Raw genomic sequence first — 8,120 nt, 5'->3', positions numbered from 1 at the left:
TCCCACCGATGACAGGAACAGAGTGACAGTATATTCTGTGAAGTAGATCATCTTTGTAAATGGTTCACTGCCTCCCATTGAAACAGAAGCATATAAATCTATCTATCTATCTATTGCCAGACACCTTAATCCCGTACAGGGTGGCCACAACAAATCGCCTCCACGTCGCCCTGTCCCCCACCATTTCACTGCCCTGCTCCCAACTCACAAACCCCCTCTCTCATATACCTCTCCACTCCATCCCTCCATCTCATCCTCGGCCTCCCCCTCCCTCTCCCCCCCCTCCACCTCACTCACATACACTCTCCTCATCAGTCTCTCACCCTCCATCCTCTCCACATGGCCAAACCACCTCAGTGTGTTCCTCCTAACACTTCCTATCACATCCACAGCCACACCACAACGCTCCTTTATATCCTCATTTGTCAGCCTGTCTCTCCATGCGACTCCACAGCATATAAATAACTATCCTTTTTCCCATCTAAAAAGTAAGAAAATTATCAACAACATGCCCACAGAAATGGCTCCCTCAATCATACATTCATTATACAGTACTATCTATCTATCTATTGCCAGACGCCTTAACCCCATAAAGGGTGGCCACAAACAAATTGCCTCCATGTCGCCCTGTCCCCCACCATTTTACTGCCTTGCTTCCAGTTCACATCCCCCTCTTTCATATACCTCTCCACTCCATCCCTCCATCTCATTCTTGGCCTCCCCCTCCCTCTGCCCCCGCCCCTCCACCTCCCTAACATACACTTTCCTCGTCAGTCTCTCACTCTCCATCCTCTCCACATGGCCAAACCACCTCAATGTGTTTCTCCTAATCCTTCCTATTACATCCGCATCAACACCACAATACTCCTGCACTTTCTCATTGTCAGTCTGTCTCTCCATGTGACTCCACATGCTCCTCTCAAATAACTCATTTCCACTGCTCTCACTCTTGACTTGTGTCCCTCCAACAAGGTGCAAGCTTCACTTCCATTCATTAGAGCTGGTATCACAATACTGTCAAGCACTAACTTTTTCACTTCCATGCTCACTTCCGTTTCTTATCACTACCTTCAAGGAACAAGCAACCTTTCTTCCTTGTTGGACCCTATCAAGCACTCCACTCTCCAAACTTCCATCCTTACCCGTCACACTACCCAAGTCCATCCATCCATCCATTGCCAGATGCCATGTATCCCAAACGGGGTGGTCAAGAGCTTAGAGTTTATTGTTTTACAGGGAGGGGCACTAATCCTCCACCAACCCCACTTGACTCGTAGGGATGCCAACAGCATCTGGTGTTCCCAGGCGGTCACCCATCCAAGTACTAACCAGACCCAACGTTGCTTAACTTCGCTGATCGGACGGGAAGCGGTGTACTCAACGTGGCATGGGTACAGTACTTAAATGTACTCACATTTTCCATTTCCTCATCATCCAACCTCACTGCACATTCACTGACTTCACTTCACTCGAAAACCATAACTTTACTCTTCCCTACATTCACCTTTAGAGTCCGTTTCTTACACACTCTCCCAAACTCATCCACCAAGCCTTGCAGCTCCCCTTTGTCTTCACTTAACAGCACAGTATCATCTGCAAACAGCAGTACAGGGAGTTTCCAAACACTGCCCTCTCTCATTAGGGCCACTCCAACATCCACTGCCCTACCTTGCATCTCTTTTATAACCCCTTCCATATGCAGATTGAACAACCATGGAGACATGACACAGTCCTGTTTCAACCAAACCTTAAGATAGAAAAACTAACTCAGTTCACTATCCACACGCACTGCAGCCTTTGCACCCTCATACATACTCTTCACAGCATTCAACAACTTCCCATCTACTCCATATATCGTTTATACTTTCCACAATCCTTGTCTATCCACCCTGTCATATGAGGACCTCCCTAAAGAACCGACGTAAGCACCACTTTTTTAAAAAGGAGAAAATCGCAATTAAAGTTTTCCATACTACACTCTTCAGTAACTCAAGAACAACATGTCTGACCAACATGAATTTTAAAATAAACAAAGCCCTGTCCTCCCTCTCCAAAATATTGAAAAATTAATGAATTTGCATGATCATGTATTTTTTTATACAGCACAAACCTAGGGAGTATATCTTGGAACATAACAACACTATTAGGCTATCATAATATATTAAAATACCTGTAAGGTTGGTACAAACATAACATGTTTAAAAATTACTCAACCATGCGAAAAATGTTCGTTTATTTGTTTGTTTGTATGATTGCATAGTTGTACACATGCATGTATGTATTTATGTATATTTATGTATACAAAAAATAAATGGTGATTAACTCCAAAAATACCTTGTTAAGTGTGTTCCTAAGTCTGTATTATGTTTGTATGTTAGTGTGATTGAGTGTATGCATGTATGTTTTCTTGTATACATACATAACATTGCTGAAGTACAGTAATCCCAGAATCCATAATGTGTGCTTGTCTGTATTTCTGTACGTAAGTCATTATGTATGCATGTATGTTGGTATGCATACAATGTGTGTTTGTATGTTTGTATGCATGAATGTACAGGTGTCTGTATGCATGTATGTATGTAACATATGTATTTTTATGTATACAAAAATAATGCTGATTATCCCCAAAAATAGTGTGTTTGTAACTATTATGTTTCTATAACTAGAGAATGTGTGTATGCATGTACCAGTATGTCTTTATGTGCTTTTATGTTTTTTATGTTTGTTTAACAATACAAACTTAAACTCTTTTAATATCACAAAATGTGTATGTACAGTATGTATGTTTGTATGTTTCCATGTATGCATGACTTCCTGTATTCTTTTCATGAGTGCTTGTATATATGTATGTATGTTGACAAGGAAATCCCTCTTGAACACTGTAAAATCCAAGGAAGTTGCAATAAACATGGAAGGCACGCACACACGTGGCTGAAAACAAAGCAGTGTACACAGGTCAGCTGTGCGCAGGGTAGCAAACTAGCACTCACATAGCAAGATATGCATTGAAAAAACTATTAGAATCGTCTTTTCTCGTCTATTTCGATGAAATAAATATTATCTCATGTTAGAAAAAAGAAAAAATATAGGTAAAAATCACCATAATTTTAACCCAGGAATGAAGTAGCAAATTCATAGTACGACCCACTCTAGTTAGCGCATGGAGCATAAAATTGGTCACTCGAGACGTGGGTTAGCGTGGCTGCCCAACACCGAACGCCGTTGTTTGACGGAGCTATGACCCCAAGTTTTGCCTTCTCCTACCGGTTGCTACCCTATTCCTTTTCAAGCTATTTGGAGTGGAATAACGGCGTATACGACTTTGGAGGTTGTAGCAGCACAGTAGAGGACTCCATTGACACAAAAAACAGGAAATTGAGTAGCCTGGCCAATACGTTGTTTTAAGGAGGTCCTCATATGCTTTCTCTAAAACCACGAAGGCCACATACGACTTCTTTCCCTTCTCTAGAAAGTTTTCCACCAAAGATCTAAGAATGAATATCTGATCTACACAACCTCTTCCCTTCTTAAAGCCTCCCTGTTCTTCTCCAACTAATTCCTCTGCTATTTCCCTAACTCTGTCAATAAGTATCCTACTGTATACTTTTCCTATTACACTAAGAAGACAAATGCCCCTATGATTATCACACACTTCTTTTTCCCCTTTCCCTTTGTACAAAGGAATAATTATACCTGACTTCCAATCCTCCGGGACTCTACCTTCCTCCCAGGCCAATCTGCACATCTTCCACATCCATTCTACTACTAACTCTCCCCAATGTTTCAGCATTTCACCACACACTCCATCAATTCCAGGGGCTTTCCACATTTTGACTTTCTTCATTGCTTCCACAACTTCTATCCTACTGATTTCTTCCTGTCTTGTCACCTCCCTCCTTCTCCCAGCCATTCCCCAGCCACTTATACTCGCATTACTTTCATTCTCTATGTTCAACAATTCCTTAAAGTGTTCTCTCCATCTGCTCACTTTTTCTCCCTTCTCAACTAGTAATCTACCATTTTCATTTTTCACTCCCCTACTAACTTCATTGCCACCCTGTCTGACTCTCTTTACCTCTTCCAGAACATTTTCTTACATTCCCTCCGCTTGACACTCAAATTCCTTCCTGATATACAATACACCGCCTAACGATGGGGTTTTACCTAACCAATTACATCATTAAACTGGGATATGCCTGTATTATTACTTGTTTTTAACTAACCTGATTATTATTCACTAACCTAACCTAACCATTCATCCATCCATCATCCAATCCTATATTGCCCCAAGAGGGGCGCAGAAGCCCGGAACTAGGCAAGTTGGTCCTGACATCAAAGATGAGAGTCAAACCTAATAAAATAATAAAATAGCCTCTTTTATGGGTGGGAGGCCACAGTGACTAGGGCCAGTAAAACTGGGGACCAGAGTGACTAGGGTCAGAAGAGCTATGGGCCAGAGTGACTTGATTCCGCTTGATTCACCATGACATCTCTTATGCACCAACTTATCACAAACACTGACCAAAGTGGTGTTACTTCCCACACCCTTGCACCAAACTACTGTACACATGGGCACACTTCCTCTGCTTTGACAGTACTGCCACCAGCCCTAGATATCATCACTTTGGTTTGTTAAAGTTAATATGCATATCTAACACCCCTAGAAAAGCCTCTCAAGATATATATAGTCACAGCATGCACAAAAAAATAGGAGATATGGTTATGGCATACTGACCAAATTAGCATTCAGTTAAATGCCCCCTCCAGTGACAGTGTACCACAGAACAGCATTTGATGGTTGTGGTTGCTCTAGTAGTGGCTATGATAGTTCTGGTAGCTGTGGTGGTGGTAGTCCTGTACAGCTAAATGCCTTGATGCTGGAAAGGTGCCCACAAACCACTTCACCTTCATGTCATGCTGTTTTTTGCCACATTTCCACACATGCACACCCCTAAAATCCACAAACACACCCTAAACTCTACACACACCCCACCCCAAAGTCCACACACAGCTCCCCTTTTTTTTTATTATTTCAATTATATAAGTAAGCTTTAGAAACACTCAGGAAGGTTTAAAATACAAAGTACAATAGGTATCATAAAAGAAATTAATGGGATGAAAAAGGGTAAAAAATCTTGTCATAAACCTAACCATCATTTACCACCCACAGTTCAAGCCAGACTGACCAGTGACCAAAAGCCAGCAAATTCCATCAACCTCCCAAACTCTTTCCCTCCACTTGTTCCCTCCCCTCCTCCATCCCCCCACTAGTTTCCACCCCCTCCACCCCTCCCTTCATATCCCTTCTCCCTCCCTCCTTCCTCTCCTCCACCCCACCCCCCACCTCTGTCTCTCTCCTTTCTTCCTTTCCCTCCTTACTTTCCTTCCTTTCCCCTCCATGTTTTTCCATCTCTTGCCATTCTTCTTCCCTCCACCTCATCCTCTTCCCTGAAAAGCAGCTTCCTCCATTCCACGCACCCTCATCTCTCCCCCTTCATTACCCCTCCTTCCTTCCCCTCTATGTCCTCTCACCCTTCCATCCCTCTACCCTCCCTTTCACTCCCTCCCTCCTCCTCCCTCCCCTCCACCCTCTTCCTCCCCTCCACCCTCTTCCTCCCCTCCCCCTCTTTATCCTTTCTGCTATTCTTTTGTATGCACACAATTGTAACATACAACAAGGAGAGGATTAGAAAAAGAGTTTATTATGATACAGTTGTAGCTACTGTCTGTTCAGTCACTGGGGTACATTTTATCATTTACTTGATCAAAAACTTGCCTCCTGAAAATAAAACCATTTTAATCCTACTGGGGCTCCATGAGGCAAAACCTGGATGAAAAATGAATCACAGCAGCAAACATGTTAGTTTTACAGGCTGTGTTGATGAAAAACTCCAAGTGAAATGTGCCAATGATACACTTTCAATACAGCTTATAATTATAATACAATAATAATAATAATAATAATATATATACAGACACACAAACACACAAAGAACTGGAGGAAGAGAGGTAATAAAAGAACAAAGGAAGAATATAGAAGAACTAGAAATGAATATACAAGAATATGTAAAGAGGAAGAGAGGAACTTTGAAAAAGGGATAATTGACAAATGTAAGAAAGAACACAAATTGTTTAATAGATTTGTTAATGGCAATTGAATAAAAATGGCGGTAGCTCAGTCGGTAGAAAGGTGGCCTGCAGTCCTGCTGGACCCAGGTTCAAATCCCCACTGGGGCAGGGAACAGTTTAAGGATTTGAATTTAATAAAAACAGACTTTACTGATCTACCAGAAGACCCGCTGACATGTCGTAAAAATACCCCCGCTAATACCAATACACCAGTCCTGTATGAGACAGCCCTAGCATGTATTCAATATGGACGGTGGGTGTTAGCGCCGAACTGGTGACATGCAGAGGCGTATGGTATGTAGGAGGACTACTGGGCCTTGATAGCAGGCTGTGAAGCCTATGCCCAGAGTCGGACACATTAAAAAAAAAAAAAGTAGAAAGAGAGGTCTATAAAGATGTAGTAATGCAAGCTGAAATAATGAACAAATGTTTCCAAGTGGTTTACAATAGAGAACGGGATTTTGTGGAGAGGGAGAGAGTGACTAGAAATGTAGTGATAAAATATATAAAAGTGGAAGTACAGAAAGTGTATAAAATACTGGAAACTCAACATGTAAGGAAAGACCCAGGACCGAACGGAATCTCTAATTGGGTACTGAAGGAATGCAGTGAACAACTGGTAGATAAGATTTATGGTTTAATTGTGTATTCTCTGAAATAAGGAAAAATGCCTTGGGAATGGAAGAGGGCCAATGTGGTACCAATTTATAAGGGAGGAAACAAAGAAGATGCCCGGAATTATAGACCAGTGTCCCTAACCAGCACAGTCGCAAAACTGTGTGAGAGAATCCTGAAAGACAGATGGATAAAATATCTGGAGGAGATGAACATTTTGGCTGAGTCAGTTTGGATTCTGGAGTGGAAGGTCGTGTGTTTCCAACTCGTTGAGCTTTTACTCAAGAGCAATTGATGTGCTACAGGAGAGACAGTTGGGTGGATTGCGTGTATTTAGATTTGAAGAAAGCCTTTGACAAGGTGCCCCACAAGCACTAACATAGAAATTGGAGCACATAGGACTGAAGGGAAACCTCCTGGAGTGGATGACAGACTTCTTGAGAGACAGACAAATGAGGACAATAATAAAGGACAGGATGTCTGGATGGAGGAAAGTAATAAGTGGAGTCCCACAGGACTCAGTGTTAGCGCCAGTAATGTTCCTGATTTACGTAAACGATATGGTAGATGGAACGAACAGTTATGCAAGTCTGTTTGCTGATGATCGTGAGGAAAGTAGAAGTTGAAGAAGACAGTAAAATGCTGCAGGAAGACCTGGTTAGGATTCATGATTGAGGCTGGATAAGGGATATGAAATTCAGTGCAAAAAATGTAAAATATTGGAAATGGGTAAAAGTACCAAGAGGGCATCAGTGAATTATCTGATGGGTAATGAACCAATCACAACAGCAAGAGAAGAGAAAGATTTGGGAGTGTTGGTCCAGGATAGTTTGTCATCTGAAAAACACATTAACAAGACAGTTAGAGAGATGTACAATCTCTTGACAAACATAAGAGTAGCATTTCATTACATGGATAAGGAGATGATGAAAAAATTGATAGCTACCATGATCCGCCCCAGGCTGGAATATGCGGCAGTAGTGTGCTCCCCATACAAAAAGAAAGATCTATCTATCTATATACCTAGGCTCCTTCCCCCAAGGAAAGGGAGGTAGCTACCTAAAAGAAAGATATAAACAAGATAGAGAGAATACCAAGAAGGGCAACCAAAATGGTCCTTAGCCTGGTAGATCTGTCATACAGAGAGAGGCTGCAAAAGCTGGATCTGCCTTCCTTAGAAGAAAGGAGAGAGGGGCAACAAGATTTCAGTGTTCAGGCCATGATGGGAGTAGATAAAACTGACAGAAAAGATCTGTTTGTATGGGATGGGAGAGTAACAAGAGGACATGGAATGAAACTGAAAAGGCCAAGTTGCTTGAAGGATATAATGAAATATAGTTTTCTATAAAGATGCATAGACCTGTGAAATAGCCTGG

General features: G+C 41.9%; 1 pseudogene; it reads right to left on the bottom strand.

Annotated features, from left to right (window-relative positions):
• Positions 1-1,280: 1,280 nt before the first annotated feature.
• Positions 1,281-1,399, bottom strand: LOC145405417 (5S ribosomal RNA; annotated as a pseudogene).
• Between the last annotated feature and the right edge of the window lie 6,721 nt (positions 1,400-8,120).

The sequence above is a fragment of the Coenobita brevimanus genome, chromosome 66 (assembly GCF_032717465.1).
Source record: "Coenobita brevimanus isolate Jiangsu-jjx chromosome 66, ASM3271746v2, whole genome shotgun sequence".
Taxonomy (NCBI): Eukaryota; Metazoa; Arthropoda; class Malacostraca; order Decapoda; family Coenobitidae; genus Coenobita; species Coenobita brevimanus.
The sequence above is the reverse complement of the archived record's forward strand: the minus strand, read 5'-3'. Positions and strand labels throughout refer to the sequence as shown.